The 17,252-nt window shown below is 36.8% G+C and overlaps 1 long non-coding RNA gene across 1 annotated transcript in view; it reads right to left on the bottom strand.

Moving 5' to 3' along the window:
* Positions 1-2,584: 2,584 nt before the first annotated feature.
* The window catches only part of LOC150008670 (uncharacterized), a 39,345-nt gene continuing 24,677 nt past the window's right edge, over positions 2,585-17,252 (bottom strand). The window contains exons 2-3 of the long non-coding RNA XR_016511330.1: positions 15,647-15,716; positions 2,585-2,960 (exon numbers count right to left, since the gene is read on the bottom strand). This is a non-coding gene — a long non-coding RNA (uncharacterized LOC150008670). The remainder of the gene's footprint in view (positions 2,961-15,646; positions 15,717-17,252) is intronic.

The raw sequence follows: 17,252 nt of genomic DNA, 5'->3' as shown, positions 1-17,252 counted from the left end.
AAAACAAATAAGAATAAAAAATAAAAATGTCCACTTTTCTTCCCTCCCTTAGACCTAATTAAATGTCCAAACACAAGATACAAGTCTACTCATTTGAAAAATAATTAGAAGCACTATTTTTCCAAGAACTGACAAAGTTGGATGGCAAGGTAAGAGATAAGCTTGATGTTTCTTATTAGCTATTGAGATTTTTCTTTTTTTTTTCTTCTTTTTTGTCCTTCTGCAGTGCTGACATCCTGAGAATAGGAGCAAATACAGAATGTAGAGAGGTAGCCTGGGAAATTGTCAATATTGCCATATTGATTTATTTAAAAGAGACAGGCTGGTGCACTGGTCTTGAACTTCAGTGTGACATGTCAGAATATGCCATTCACTGTAGCCCTGAATCTCAGCATTAGTACCCATAAAATTTCTTCCTAAAAAAAACAAACAAACAAACAAAAAAACCAGAAGAGTCTAGAACTTCAGAAGTGACCATACTGCTAATAGAGCCATGGTTATATGACGACACAGAGGCTAAGGACAGAGGTTATTTAGAGCCTCTGACTGAGATTTAATAAATTCTTTTCACTATTTAAAACTTGGGAGACACAAGTTGTTTTCATTTTTATGTAGAGGGAGTTCTTTTTTAGGGTAATTTAGGGAATGGATTAGAAAAGTGGCAAAGCTAGGTGTTCAGATAGTGGTTCCACTAATACAAGGAGTATTATTAAATAACAACATAGAAATGTAAAGATACCTGAGATTAAGCAATTAAACTTTTTAATTATTTGGGACAAATAATTGACCTATTTCACCATAAAATGAAACTGCTTTGAAGTATCATTGACTGTTGTGTTGATGCCAACAGTCTTTTTTATTTTATTTTTTGCATCAGTGGTGCATGTCACCTTCCTGCAAGGCAACCAGTTTGCAGATCTGGCCAGAGGGAAAATTCCTAGGCAACAAAATGAAAAAGAGGCATAAGTCAGTTCAGCTTCTGAACCCTAGGAAAGGCAACTTCCCTTCCACTCATGAAAGAGGACGATTGTATTCAGCACCACTTAGCCGGTGCCAACAATCTGGTGAGCCCTCTATTCACTGCTTACACGAGGACTACAACAAGGTGACCCAGAGTTAGGGGCCACGGTCAGGGAAAGGTCAGTGCCTGAAAAATGAAACTAGTCAAAAGGAAAGAATCCTAAGAATGGGTGAGGTTAGTCACCCACAAATGTAGCCCAACCCAATAAATGGCACAGAAAAGCACTTTTTATGGAATCCAAAGTTTTAACTCTTAACAAATCCTGCTGGCCCCTGCAAGCTGGTGCTAGGATGTTCTGAATTATTCCTAGGAATCAGCATTTTTGTCACTTAAATGCCTAGAAATTTCTTCCGCTCCTTTATCTCTGCTTTTCAGATGCTTCAATTTTCTTCTCCTTTTCTTTCCTTCCCTTCAACTATCATCCCAGGTTCAAAACTAAATACCAGACAGTAGGTACAAGGACACCATCACCCTGTTATTTGAAACCTTCTCTGAAAGATCATCAGCTTTCCCTTCCCCGACATCTTCCTGGTGCCTCCTTGTAAAGGCAGAGTGTCAAATACAGGCCTCCATGATGATATTAGCTGGTCATGGTATCCATGAGTACTCATTTGAAACAAGTCTTTTAAAAGTTAAAGGAACCTTAATGTTTACAATATTTATTTGCCCTTTTATAGCTTTTCTTATCTCATTTGATGCATTTAAGTGGTTTACAGGGTATCTGTGATGAGGGAAGGCTACAGGATGAAGGAACATGGGCTCAGCATTACTTATTTTCAGCTTTCAAATGAACAAACAGAAAAAAAATGACAGTTCTCCCCATGGGTGGCAAAATAAAAATATTTCCCAAATAAATCTACAACTAAAACTGTATCACTTTAAAGATGTGAAAAAAACTAAGTGTACTCAAGAAAGGATTTTTATTTTAAATAGGTAGCTAGATGAAGATATGTACAACTAAAATTGTTACTATTAATCTGGTTTCTTTTCTAAGAAACCTCAAAATCATAAAGTTAGAAAGTATTCGATGACTTCTCTTAAATGTGTAGAGGGATGGAGAGAGAGATTTCAAATTCTTTTTGTTTTATATTTGTTGTCAAGAATTCATATAAGAAAGTCAATTTCATAGAAAATAATTTCACAAAATTACTTTTAAGAGAGTCAATTTCCATATATCAATTTCAGTAGGCCATATAATATGTTTTAATATAAGCTCCTTAGTTTTATTAGTGCATTATAAATTATTTATCTTGGGAAAATACATTAAAAACAGAATTAGAATGCCTTTGGTTTATATAGCTCACAGAATTAAGTTAAAATAGTATAATATATGTTATACAGAGAGAAATGTAAATGTTGCCTGAAAGAACATTTTTGAGTCAGTTTCACATTAAACATTGAATAGAGAAGTTGACTTATCTTAAAATACAGCAAGCCACTACATCACTCTGCTACAAGCAAACGTTTTGTTTGTAAATAAGGATGAACTGACAGTGCTTGAAAGTGTAGTTCATCAAAATCACAACAAGAAACCAAATATTATGAATGTGTAAAATTCCATGTTTATTTAATATCCATTACATAGACTGTTCATTGAAACCAGACTTTGTAAAGACAAATAACATTTCTGATGAACATAAACAATATCCTATAGTTGGAATTTATCCTGTGTTTTCACATGAATAAAGATGTCATTATGCAAGAGTTTCAGCAATAAAGACCTCGAATAAATTGGCATGGCATCTCTCAATGCTTCAGGGTGGCACCAGCCTCCGTCAGCTGGAGATGAGAGATTATTGACAGCTCTGCATCAAGGAGTTCAGTGACCAGCATGTCTGAACTCAGCTGTCATGGAACGTTGCCCCAATATCTGAGTTGGTGTCCAGTGTGGTCTGTGTCATGGGTACCTTCTCAGAGCACACGTCCAGAGTGCACATTCCTAGGACAAAAACAAACAAACCAGAAAAGGAAAAGTAATATATAAAAAGGCTCATTCTAGTCAAGGAGAAGTATGAGTGTTAATAATAGCAATGATTATTCTTTTTAGAGTTGCTCATATTTAGTAAAGTCTGTGCCAGGCACTATGTTAAGCACTTAACACTCACTACTGCATGAAACGGTCACCAGAATACTTTAAAAGAAGCCCTGTGGTTATATCTGCATTATAAACAGGGAAGCTGAGCCTGACAGAGGTCAAAAACCTTGAATGCAGTTTCACAGTAAGTAGTAGAACCAGAATGCTCTTGTGGCCTCAAACACAGCCCAGGAAGGATCATAGCTCCTGTGCCTGATGCTGTGAAAGCTGATAGCTTACACAATGCCATGTTTCTGCCTTGTTTTGCTTTATCATGGAGACTATAAAAGTAAAATTTTTTACATTCTAAAAAGTCCTCTTTCTGTCTCACTGATAATCTTTTTTTTCTTCCAGTTTTTACATTCCAAACCACAATGCAGTTCTCCTTGCTCCTAGGAGTGACCCCGTGATAGATTCTGACCAAAAAGACGTAAGGTGAAATTGCTAGCAGGGGCTCCGCAGAATTCTTTTTGAAAGCAACAGAGTCATTTGTATAGCAGATCTCTGGTTAAGAGGATAGAACTCATGGTAAGTGTTCTAACCACACACACACACACGCACACAGAAAAAGAAAAAGAAAGAGACAGATTATTGATCTCTTCACACCTCTACCCTTCTTCTTATCTATCCTGGACTATTCATCCCCAGATTTGTTGATACATGAGGGGAGAAAAAATCCTTTCTGCTAAGCCCTGTAATTTGGTGCTCATGGCTGACCATACTGACTACCTAGGACTGCTTTCCAGCATACCTCATTTTATTGTTCTTTGCTTTGTTGTGCTTCATACATCGTGCAATATTTACACATTGAAGGTTTGTTGCAACCTTGTGTTGAGCAAGTTTATCGGCACCATTTTTCCAACAGGCTCAGATGGTTAGCATTTTTAGCAATAAAGTATTTTTTTATTAAGATACATACATTGTTGTTTAGACAAGTTATTGGACACTTAATACTACAGTCTAGTGTAAACATAACTTCCATATGCACTGAAGAACCAAAAACTCCTGTAACTTGCTTTATTGTTATATTTGCTTTATTATGGTTGCCTGGAACCAAATCCACAATGTTTCTGAGGTATGATTGTATAAAGTTTTGTGATTTATTGAGAGGGGGAGCAATAATTACTAATATTTGTTAAAATAAAAGGATAAGTGTTTGAGTTGTGTATCTTAATTGTGGTATATTCTGTACCATATTTCTACAAATCAATTAATGTGGGATGAGTTTCCCTTCATCGAATATGAAACAGTAGCACATCTGAAATAGCTATCCATTCTTCTTGCTGTAAGTGTGCAGGTTAAACCATAAGATAAGTCCTTGGGCTATGTGCACAAAAAGAATGGCTATAGCCCTCAGCAGAGGGTTTCTAAATCTAGAATTAAACTCATTGTTGGGCCCAGCAGATAAGCGGAGAAGGAAATCCAGAAGGTAAAATAAGACATTTTTAGACATTCAGGTTTTCTACCTTATTTTTCTATCAAATTGAACAAAACCCACTTTCTAACCCTACTCCTCCAGTTAATGATTGAAATCCCATCTTCAACACTCACTGGGTACATGATCTTAGACATGGCTGTTTCCTTCTTTGAAATAAGCAATTGTTTTCAACCATAAAGTCAACACTTTGCAGCCTATTTTATAAGATAGTTTTTAGGATTAACAAAAGCAATGAATATGAATTGCCTGGTACTGTGCCTAAATACAGTTAACAGATTTTAATTCTCCCCCCACCCACTCAGTTCCCCATAACTCATCCCCTCTGGCAGAGTGATGATTTCAATGACTTCTGTCTACTCTCAGAAAGCCCTTTTGTTTTTCTCACTTCATAGTCCAGTCACCACACAAAGATAATATTTTGTTGGACATAGATATTAGTGAAAGAAATACCTTCTGCTAGCAGAGGAGGATTGAGGTTGGTTGAGGCCCCAGGCCCAGAAGAAAATATTGGGCCCCTTAAAAAAAGAGAGAGACAGGGAAAATAAAAATACATGTTAACCATATTTTATGCAGTGTAGTAATGAAACCAAGACCCTGGCTGGTTTGGCTCAGTGGATTGAGCGTCGGCCTGTGAGCTAAGTGTCGCTGGTTCGATCTTCCAGTCAGGGCACATCAGAGAAGGACAACTCTGATTCCAAAAAACCTCCGCTGCCTTGCGGCATACCTCTTCAGGGGAAAGGCTAAGGGAGTAAACCCCGACAGAAAATCCGGAGCCGGAGTCCCTAAGGCGGTTTGACGTTGTAGTCAACACCGGCAACTCCTGCGGCGCACCTGAAGCCAAGCTATATTGACTCCGTCTTTCCCTTGGATCCTTCAGCTGCGAAGAGAGGGGGGGTCTGCTGCAAGGGCAACAGCAGACCCTCCATATCACCCTGCCCAGGCTCTGTAGCTTCAGCTTCACTGGAGAGGACACTCCAGCGTCATCGCAAGATGTCGATTCAACACGGGAGGAAACAGATACCGTGTCACTCCCGAGTCGGACTGCACAGCCATTCTCGGCGGTGCAGATAGACTCTTAAGAAGCTACACCATCGTCTCTCAAGACGGACGGCTGCCGACGACAAATGAAACCAAACTTGGTGTTATTAGAAAAAAGTGTAAAATTGGGGTTTTATGGGGCCATTCAGAAGTCGGGGCCCAGGGCACATGCCGGGTGTGCCTGCCTTAAAATCCGCCTCTGTCTGCTAGGATGTAAGTTTCCTAAAGGCAGTAACCATGTCTTAGCAGTGTTCACACTCCTCAGGAACTTGAGTTTCTGAAGAATTTCTAGTTAGGATAGCTGAACAATAAAAAAATTATTGAGCCCACTATATTACCATTTAGCAATTTATCATTGCAAATGACTCATCTCTTTCAAGCCTAATCTTGTCAGCAATTACTATCCACCAAGCACAATACTTAAAGCAATTGTGAACAAAGGCAAACCCATATTTTGGATGATAATATGAAAGCATTAAAAGACAAAAACAATCCTATGAAATAATGGTTGTTTACTGTGAACTATTCACTAGGCTAGTCAGCTTCAAATATTATCACTAATCTTCTCCACAACTCTGCAAAATGGATGTCAACCCCACGTTACAGAAGGGAAAACCAAGGGTTAGAGCCTTGACTGTCACTAATTCAGAGAGCCTAACAGAGTCTGACTTCAGACCTCTCGTATTCCAATGTTTTGAGCTCTTTGCCCTCCATATGCTGTATCCCAGAAGATGCGAAGGTTATGAATTTCTGGGAAAAAGAAAAAAAAAAAAGGCCGAGAAAATTATACATCCAGTTTGGTATTTAGGTCTGTAACATCAAATTACATACTGCTGATAAAAAACAATAACAATGTCCAATATTACTATCATGACATACAGAGGTCTCTTCACAAAATTTCTGTTAGGCCTCTTCACAAAATTTCTGTGAGGCAGATATTATTACTTCTTTGTATGAACAGATGCTGAAATTCACAGAGAGAAATAGCTTTCCTAAGTAATAGACCTTGAACCCACACTCTGACCTTATTGCTTGGTCTAGAGTTTTTCTGTCAGGCTGCCACATTCTGCTCTCTGTGATACTTGGCTTGAATTTTAGTGAAAAAAGGACAAAGAAAGGGATAAGGACATTGAATAATCACCATCTTTGTCTCTTCTTCCTTCCATTATCTAAAATGTTTTCTGCTGAACAAGGATTTTTTTTAACAGGGTGTCTTCTGAGAAGTCATTCTGATAAAGTATGGATGCAATAAAGCAAGTGTTCCTACCGAACATGGTTGGGCAAGTATCAGAGTGATTTTCTAAAGGTCTTTAGTTCATGCTTGGTTTTCAGTGTGTCCTTTTTCTTCTCCTTAACATCTGTTTTCCCATGAGCACTGAGAAATCACTTTAAGAGCTAGAATAGCTTTGGGCTATTTAACAGGTGCTGAAACTCATGTCTAGGTCACCAGTTTAGATACAAGAATATATGGTTCTCTCTTCTTCTAACCTGTGACTTCAAGCAGTAAGACCAGCTGATATCTTTAAACTGGTATATGGTACCATAAAACCATTTCTTCTCTACTTTGATTTAGAGGCATTGGTAAGGTAAGGAGTCAAGTAGGATTATTACCACTGAGAACTAGCAGGGCAGTAGCATCATTCATTCCAATAACACTCAATGTGTCTCTTATGCTGTTAGAAACAGGGCAGTTCAGAAAAAGTAACCAGGTAAGGTAAAATAGCATATATTCCTTTAAAAAATTCTTTTTGAGTACAGGAAAGAGGGAATTGGGGTGAACAGCAGAAAAAGCACCAAGGAGTAGTTGACAAGGAAGAAAGATAATGATGATTCATGTTCAGACTAATTAGAAATATCAGAAAGAAGGACCACATGAATCAACAGCTAAACATGGGATAAAAAAGAGTCAAATGCCAGATGTAACAACTCTGAAAACTCAAGAACTCTGGATGATAGAAGTAAAGGTCAAAGCAGAAGGCAATTAGTTTAGCACTCTGTTATGTATAATTATCTTTTTGATGATCATAAATGTTAAAAACATTGTGTTTGGATATTATTAAGGAAATAAGCCTAAATAAGGAAGACTCAATAATATTTCTAGATAATATCTTGGTTCCTGAAGTGGACCAAAGATCTCAAAGTGTCCCTCACAACTGGCACTTGCAAAGGCTTCTTTCTGTTTAACTGGGCCATACTTGACATATTTCTCATTTTATTCCTTCTTGAACCTCTGTTTATGATTGTGAAATGCTCTGTTAGCAAGAGTAAACACTTTTACTTCACTTTTCTCTCTAACAAATATTTACTAATTTAATCTTCATAACAAACTGCTGAGATGGGATCTGTCATTATCCCCATTTTACAGATGAGAAAACTGGCACAGAGAGGTTTAGCGACTTCCTAAGTTCATACAGATAGTTAAAATAATTTATAGTCTTCCAAGAATTACAAATAAAGCTATAGGTGTGATTCCAAGTATTTAGTGGGTCTATAACTGACCTGAAAAATAAATTATTTTTTTATTAAGAAACTAAAGTATGGAATAAGGAATATAGTCAATAGTACTGTCATAACTGTATGGTGTCAGAGGTGGGTACTAGACTTACTGGGATGATCACTTTTGAAAGCTATATAAATGTATAACAACTGTGCTATACACCTGAAACTAATATAATATTGTATGTTAACTGTAACTAAAATGTTTTCTTTTCTAAGTTTCCAAAAGAATAAAAATAAGGTGTCTAAGTTAATTAATTAATTTTATTTTATTTTTTAAAGTACATTTTACTGATTATGTTATTACAGTTGTCCCAATTTTTTTCTCCATTGGTCCTCTCCACCTGGTAACACCTTTCCCTTCAGCAACCTACCCCCACTTAGTTCGCATCCATGGGTCATGAATATAAGTTCTTTGGCTCCTCCATTTCCTTTATTATGCTTAACATCTTACTATCTATTTGGTACCTACTAATTATGCTTCTTAATCCCTGTATTTTTTCTCCCATTCTCCTCCTTCCTCCTCCCCACTGATACCACTCTATATGATCTCCATATCTATGATTCTGTTCCTGTTCTAGTTGCTTGCTTAGTTTCTTTTTGTTTACTAGATTCAATTATTGATAGTTATAAGTTTGTTGTCATTTTACTGTTCATAGGTTTGATCTTCTTTCTCTTAAATAAATCCCTTTAACATTTCATATAATAAGGGTGTGGTGATGATGAACTCCTTTAGCTTTACCTTGTGTGGGAAGCACTTTATCTGCCCTTCCATTCTAAATGATAGCTTTGCTGGATAGGGTAATCTTGGTTGTAGGTCCTTGCTTTTTATCACTTTGAATACTTCTTGCAAGTCCCTTCATACCTCCAAAGTTTCTCTGAAAAATCAGCTGATAGTCTTATGGTAACTCTTTTGTAGGTAACTCTCTGATTTTCTCTTGCTGCTTTTAAGATTGTTTATCTTTAACCTTTAGCTTTTTAGTTAAGATGTGTCTTGGTGTGATCTTCTTGGGTCCAACTTGTTTGGGACTCTCTGTGTTTCCTGGACCTGTATGTCTATTTCCTTCATCAAATTAGAAGAACCTATGATTTAATTCCTAATCTATTTAGGTATGTAAATTATGTTGTTCAGCAATAAAGATATTATTTTTATCTACATAATAATAATTATAAAAATATTAAAAAATTCACGAGGAATCTAAAAATTGTAGTATTTTAAATGCCTTTGTTCTAAATGCTAAGCTAGAGTTAATGAGGGACTCTTTGAGGTATATCTAGTTTACAAATTACAAAAAACTGCTACATTTCCATCATCATTTCTGAAGAATTGTGAACAAAGAATCGTGAACATTCTTTGTATCAATAAAAATGCTAATTCAGTTGGTGACATTTTAAACAAAAAAGCAGGGGCTGTGCTTTGGAGCTGAACATAAACACCATTAGAAAGGTGATGATGAACTAAACCATAGTTACACAAGTATTTTAAATAATTACCTAACCATCTTGTAGACATTATTTTTCCTTTTAAAACAATCTTAAATGGTACTCTATTGGTTTATTTCTTGGCGTTTTATTCATGCTATGTATCTTCCTACTAGATACAAAATCTAGTGCATACCATCATCATTTTTTAAAATAATTTTATTGATTATTTATAGTAGTCCCAATTTTTTCCCTTTGCTCCCCTCTGCCCAGTAACTCCTCACTTCCAGCAATCCCACCCCTCTTAGTTCATGTCCATAGGTCATGCATATAAGTTCTTTGGCTTCACCCTTTCCTATATTATTCTTAACTTCCCCTGTCTATTTTGTAGCAACAGATTTTGCTTCTTAGTCCCTGAACCATTTCCCAATTTCTCCCCCTTCTCCTTCCCAGTTGATAACCCTCCAAGTGATCCCCATACCTATGATTTTGTTCCTATTTTGGTTTGCTTAGTTGGATTTTGTTTTTATTTTTTAGATTCAGTTGTTGATAGTTGTGAGTTTGTTGTCATTTTAATGTTGATAATTTTGATTTTCTTTTTCTTAAGTAAGTCCCTTTGACATTTCATATGATAATGGCTTGGTGATGATAAACATTTTTAACTTTACCTTGTCTGGGAAGCACTTTATCTGTCCTTCCATTCTAAATGATAGCTTTGCTGGATAGAGTAATCTTGGTTGTAGGTCCTTGCTTTTCATCACATTGAATACTTCTTGCCAGCTCCATCTTGCCTTCAAAGTTTCTTTTGAGAAATCAGCTGACAGTCTAATAGGCAGCCCTTTGTAGGTAACTCTGCTTTTCTCTTGCTGCTTTTAAGATTCTCTCTTTATCCTGAACCATTGGCCTTTTAATTATGATGTGTCTTGGTGTGGTCCTTTTTGGGTCTAGCTTGTTTGGGACTCCCTGTGCTTCCTGGACTTGTATGACTATTTCCTTCACCAAATTTGGGGAGTTTTTCTTTATTATTTTTTCACATAAGCTTTCAATTTTTTGTTCTTCTTCTTCTCCTTATGACACCCCTGTGATTCGGATGTTGGCTTGTTTAAAGTTGTCCCAGGGGTTCCTAAGCCTCTCCTCATTTTTTTTCAATTCTTGTTTCTTCATTCTGTACTGGCTGTTTTTGCTTTCTTATGTTCCAAATCATCAATTTGAATCCCAGTTTTTTCTTCCCTTCACCATTGGTTTTGTGTGGATTCTCCTTCATTTCATTTAGCATAGCCTTTACTTCTTCCCTTATGCATTTGCCATACTTAAGAATATCTGTCAAGTCTGCGAGCATATTTATCACCAGTGTTTTGAACTCTACATCTGTTAAGTTGGCTATCTCACCATCTGTTAGGTTGGCTATCTCCTTGTCGCTTAGTTCTCCCACTGGAACCTTTATCTGTTCCCTCTTTGAGCAATATCTCTCTGTATCCTCATCTTGACAGGCTGCTGTGTTGTTTTGCTGTTGTGTCTTAGGTAGAGATGTCATGCCTGTTACATTTAAGTAGCAGAGGCTTAGGTATTCATCAGTACAGGCAACCTGTTTCGCCACCTTGTGGCACTGTATATGACGGAGGGGTCTGAGAGGGAACAATGCCACTCCCTCAGCACTTGCCCCTTTTTTCCAGGCACTTCTCCCACTTCTGTATGGGACTGGCACCTCTCTAGCTGTTGCCCTGGCCATTGTTCTCAGAGTGGGATGTTCTAGGACCATGGGGGCCCTTTAAACAAGCAGATTCTGCTGAGAGACTGGCAGTTTCTTCCTCTGCTACAGCCCCCACTGGTTTGCACAGGCAGAAGCAATCAGTCTTTATTTCCCCCGGTGCTGGGACCATGAGCTGCATGGTCTGGTCTGGTGCTGAGAGCGCTCCCCAGGAGCCCCTCCCAACTTTTAAAAACATGTTACTGTGCTTTCCACTGGCCTGCTGCTGCTGCACCACTGCTGCCGCCACCACACCACATCCTCTCTGCCCCAGCTCCACCCCTCTTACCTGTCTGGATGAGTATTTCTTTTTTATATCTTTGTTTGTTGGACTTCCATGCAGCTCGATTTTCTGGAACTTCTGGTTGTCTCTGATTTTGAGATAGTTGTATTCCTTCCTAGTTGTGGAGGGAGATGCAGCATGTCTGTCTAGGCCTCCATTTTGGCTGGAAGTCACCAAATATTACTTCCCATCATCATTTTTAAAATTAAGCTTATCTTTCTTACCGGGTGCTTAGATAAAGTAAAATCTAAGGATTCCTCAACTTGTTTCATTATTTTTTGAAGCTAAGATTTCAACCAGTGGCAGTTAGAATGACAGACTTCTAAACTTTATCTAACAGTAGGTGAGAATTTGCATAAGGGTGTGCATGTGTGTGTGTGTTTTATTCATGTGTCAAAACAAAGACTATTTCACTGGTGACAAAAATTGGAAATAGAGACTAGTAAATATGCTCTCCCTGTGGGGGGAAAATGCAAATTTAAAATGAGGCAGACATCCCCTTTATTGCATATTTATTTACCAGTCAAAGTCATAGGAAACTCAAACTCATTTCAGCCTTCTTGAAAAATAAACCAAAAAACGATTAAGCATCTCTGATAGAAGTGTTTGTATATGGCTGAAATGCTGAATATCACAGATGAAAAGAAAAACAATGTCCTACACTTTCTGAAAAAAAATCTATACTCATCAAAAATTATTTCCAAACAATCTAGTGAGTAAAGTGTGAACATATTAGCCTGAGGCTTTTCTAAAGTTTTCTTGAAAGTTGCACACCTCAAGTTTCCATTTCTGGCCTTACTAGAAGCATGAACCTTCCGTCTATATATCCTAGGACGTGTTATCCAAAAAGACACCAGTAGAGGTGCTCACAATGTGATCCAAGAACTCCTGGGATCCCATGAAAATCTTACATGTAGCCTATGGATAGTCTCTGTATCATGTAGGGTAAATAAATATCAGTGGCAATGACCGTCTTCTTTGTTCTGACATGAACTGATAATTTACTTATTATAGAAAATTAGATGTCAGCTCATTATTGCCTCATTGAAAAGATTACTAATTCTGATGAATTACTTGGATGGTATGGCTGGTGTATGAGGGAAAAGTAGCACAAAAGATGCTTTGGCCCTATCCAAGTGTCCTGAAGGTTGAAATATTATTCTAGCCATGTTCTTGGACAGCCACTTTTTTTAGTATCCTGATATTTCCATGCTACTGAATGTGTGATAGTTTACTGATCTAGTATTCTATGAGGAGTAGTTTACACATTCTAAAGGAGTTAGGTTTCAAATGACTATATGCAATGCAATTTCCACTAGAATAATTTTTAAACTTGAAATTTAACCATTCCCATTGCTATAGTATCTCCTGAAAATGAGCATGGTTTGTACTATCTTCAGATTGCCTTTCAGTACATAAACGTATTCTTCCCAATCTCACATGATAGTACCTTAAGGACAGAGATTATGGCCTGCTTGTTTCTTTCCTTCTTTTCTTCCTCCCTCCCTCTCTCCCTTCCTCTCTCCCTCCCTTCCTTCCTTCCTTTTCTCCTTTTTTCTAACACCTAAAAGTCTGCACCATAGAAGCAGTTTGAGTGAATATATAAAGATACCTAAAGCAGATGATTTACTGTACAGTGATACTCGATTATCTAAATGTAAAATTATTATCATAAGGAAAATAAAAAGACATAATCCTAATGCTTTTAAAAATCTACAATCCCCTCATGTCATGCCAACATATCTCCTGATATAAAGGGCCTTCCATGACAATCTTGGTACTCTGCGTAATCGTTTGCAAACTAAAACTAAAACTAAAACAAAAAACCCTGGCCTCCACCTTTATATCATTGCCTCCCTACACATATATATAATTCTATAAGAATTTTAAAACCTTATCTCAACCCCAAGGTTTAGATCTACAAACCTTAGTTTTCACTAACCGATTCCATCCAGTTTTTTTAAAGGTATATTTTATCAATTATGTTGTTACAGTAGTTTCAATTTTTTCCCCCTTTGCTCCCCTCTGCCCAGTACTCCCCTTCCCTCCAGCAATCCCACCCCCTTTAGTTCATGTCCCTGGGTCATGCATATGAGTTCTTTGGCTTCACCCTTTCCTATGTTATTCTTAACTTCCCCCTGTCTGTTTTGTAGCAACCAGTTATGTTTCTTAATCCCTGTACCATTTCCCCATTTCTCCCCCTCCCCCCTCCCAGCTGATAAACCTCCAAATGATCCCCATATCTATGATTCTGTTCCTATTTTGGTTTGCTTAGTTGGATGTTGTTTTTATTTTTTAGATTCAGTTGTTGATAGTTGTAAGTTTGTTGTCATTTTAGTGTTCATAGTTTTGATCTCCATCCAGTTTTGTAATACCATCTGTACTGTAGTCCTCAAACATCTTATAACATGCTCTTTTGTGAGCATCCATGTTTCAAAGAAAATGACCAGTCTGTCACTACTGAGGGCTCCTAAGGTAAACTCACTTCTCCATGGGCACCTTTCTGGACCACCAGAGGATGTGGAGGAGGAATACTGTGAAAAGATTTTAAGTCTGGTCATTGAAGCAATTAAACAATGCATCAGACAAAAATGATATCTCTCTCTTAACAAATTAAACTTATTAAAGACTGAAGGGAATAAAATTTATGAACTATGACTTCAAACTTGAGGTTTTGAGATATTTACCTTCTGAACTTAAAATCTCTAACTTCCATACTGCTGCACTTCTGCATAATTTTTCCCTTTACGTGGATTGTTCTTGCTACCTCCAAGATAGCATCTCCCACAGCAGCTTTGTGATTTTTACCATATCAGTGATTACAGCCTTTTTGTAATGTTTGCACTGCTGTATTCACTGCACTAATTTTTACTTAATTTGTGTCTTTAAATTAACTTTTTTATTTTTGACTCAAATAAATGTATTTTAAAAGAAAGTTTTGTGTCTGTGCCATAAATAAATGGTAACCCGGAAAAATTAATTTAATGAAAACCATACATTATTATTAAATTCTAGCTCTACATAGTTATCTGCTGAATACTTTGAGCCTGAGGCTTGCCTTCTATTTCTTAAAAAGGAAAAGCGTTAGCGAGTTCTTTGTCAGCACCAGCCTGAAACTTTCTTCTTGATATAATCAGAAGTGTGAAAAAACCTTAAAGGAAGTGAATTTTCTTATTGTGTCATTCAATATTGATATGCCTCCTAAAATTATCTTATACACACTAATGGTACATAGCCCTCAACTTGGGAAACACTGGATTGAATGTTGTCCAAGACCTCTGCCAGCTATAAGAGATTATTGTACTATAAATCACCAATTTCGGTTTACAGATATAAAAAAGACACAGAGGTGCATTCATTTCTGAAAAGCTGAGACACAAACATCTTGTAGGAAGAGCTGACTCTTCTCTCTATTTCATGACTCTGGGTAACTTGTTCAAACATGAAAAGGTAATGAGGAAGTATGAAGAGGAGCAGAGGGAGGATTCAACTGGTCAACTTGATTTGGTTGTTGAGAAAGAGCTTTATCTAACAATCAAATTGAAATATGTCGTTGAATGAGTCAAAGCTATTTTTTGGCATAGCTGAAAGGCAAATGCTGGGATAAGTTTAACAAAGTAGCTATAAGTTTGGTAAAAATGCCAAACTTACTCAAGCATCTTTAACTTATTCTAAGTGTCCGATGACCATTTTTTATGATGAAAGTGAATGTTTTAAAAACTGATATGAATAGCTATTTCCATTCACAATTTGTTGATTGTTTTTTGTCATAAGCTTGTATAATTAAACCAAGTAAAACCTGAGTTCAAAAACTTTGCTTCCTCCATTTGTAGAGTGCTTCTAGAGTTACACAAATGACCAAAGTTTACCAACCTTTTCTTATCTAGCATGAAGTAAAATGAATAATTAAATCTGACTCACACAGAAAGTAGCAATGAAAAATTAGTGGGAAAATTTATAGTTATTTTTTGTCTAACTGCAAATCTAAACACCACTGAGATATCAATACTTTTTAATAATCCATTTTACTTGGCTGGAATATCAAGGACTTTCATCTATCTACCTGATACTTAGAAGGAGTACTTTTCATGGGATTAGAGTTGGCACTACTCATTTCAGATACTCACTTCGGAGTGGGAGATGGTCAGCTCACTCTCACCAAAAGCAGCCTCAAAAACATTGCCACAGCCCCTGCCACTGTGGGATAGAATTTTCAGTTAGTGCAAGCTTCTCATGCTCCCTTTGGCCTTCATGTACTTAATTCCTACTTTACTCTGCTTAGAAAGCAAGGAACATGAGCCAGTCCCACAAGTTGCAAAGCAAATTACCCACAGTATCTACAAAACCAAATGCTGGGTTGGAATCTTGAAATTCAGTGACTTGATGTTTTGGAGAGCCTGGGAACCAAGAGATTTGGGTTTCAGGTTCAACTGCAATGTTGAGCAACTCCATTTTTTCCCTTGATTTTCAGTGTCTTCTCTAAAAGAAAGGGTGAGGAGAGATCTATATAAGCCATTTCTTGCTTTAACATCTTGTGATTCTAATTCCTATAGTGTTACTAGGATATCCAGCATTAAAAAGAACGTTCAATAATCTCAGACTTTAAAGTAGCAACCCAGTCTTAGAGGTTTTAAAAAGAATAGGCAGCATAAACTCTCATTAACAAGTCATGCACTTAATTAAGGAATTAATAACGGACCCGCAATTAGACAGATAATTGTGTTTTCGATTTGTTGGTTAACTCATTGACTCTGCTATATATTGACCTTCATAAAGTTAAAGAACAATAGATGTGGACCTAACCAGTAAATAGTTGATCTTGAAACATACCTGCATTAATATTTTATTGATTGCATTTCCTTTTAATTGTAGTGTGATTAAGATTCTAATAAGATAAATATTTTCCTTTATGTGAGAACCCCAGAGAATAGTAGCTTTGAAACATTTATCATAAAAATAAATACTATTACCCAACAATTATGCATAAAATTTCTGAGTGATGAGACTAATATAGGACTTCATGTAAAACCAGTCATTTACATTGAACTTCACAGAAAGAGCATGTTTCCACAGATATGCAGAATATTCCCAACCTAGAAGCCTAGCTGGGAAAATGCATGCAAACTATTATTTACTTAAAGTCTTTACTTTTCCACAATAGCTCCATCCTACAACCTAAAACTAAAAACCAAAAAAAAACAAACAAACAAAAACAAAAAAACATGAAATTTCTAAACATTTTGTCAAAACCAAAGGATTATTTCATTTGTTTTAAGCTTGAACTAAAATTTGATAATTTATAACCATACAATTTTTAACATTAATGTTCTTCTTTTCCAAGAATAGTAGTCTGACTTTAAGAAAGGTGCCCAGATCGGTGTGGCTCAGTTGGTTGGGCCACATCTTGCAAAGCAAAAGGTCACCGCTTCAGTTCCTGGTCAGGGCACATGCCTGGGTTGAGGGTTTTTTCATCCTTGGTCGGAGCACATAAAAGAGGCAAGCAGTCAATGTTTCTCTCTCACATCAATGTTTCTTGCCCTTCTTTTCTCCCTCCCTTCCCCTTTCTCTAAAAATAAACAAATAAAATATAGTATTTAAAATGTAGCTGTTAATAGTAACTTCAGTCAGCCAAATACTGTTGAGATTTAGTCACTCTTAGTAGATAAGTGGTAAACTTCAATAGGAATCTGGCTGAGCTTATTATTTAAGTTATTCCAGCAAAAATATCTTCAG

The sequence above is a fragment of the Furipterus horrens genome, unplaced genomic scaffold (assembly GCF_987537825.1).
Source record: "Furipterus horrens unplaced genomic scaffold, mFurHor1.1.pri manual_scaffold_5, whole genome shotgun sequence".
NCBI classification, from domain to species: Eukaryota; Metazoa; Chordata; class Mammalia; order Chiroptera; family Furipteridae; genus Furipterus; species Furipterus horrens.
Note: the sequence above shows the minus strand (reverse complement) of the source record. Positions and strands in the feature narration are given on the sequence as shown.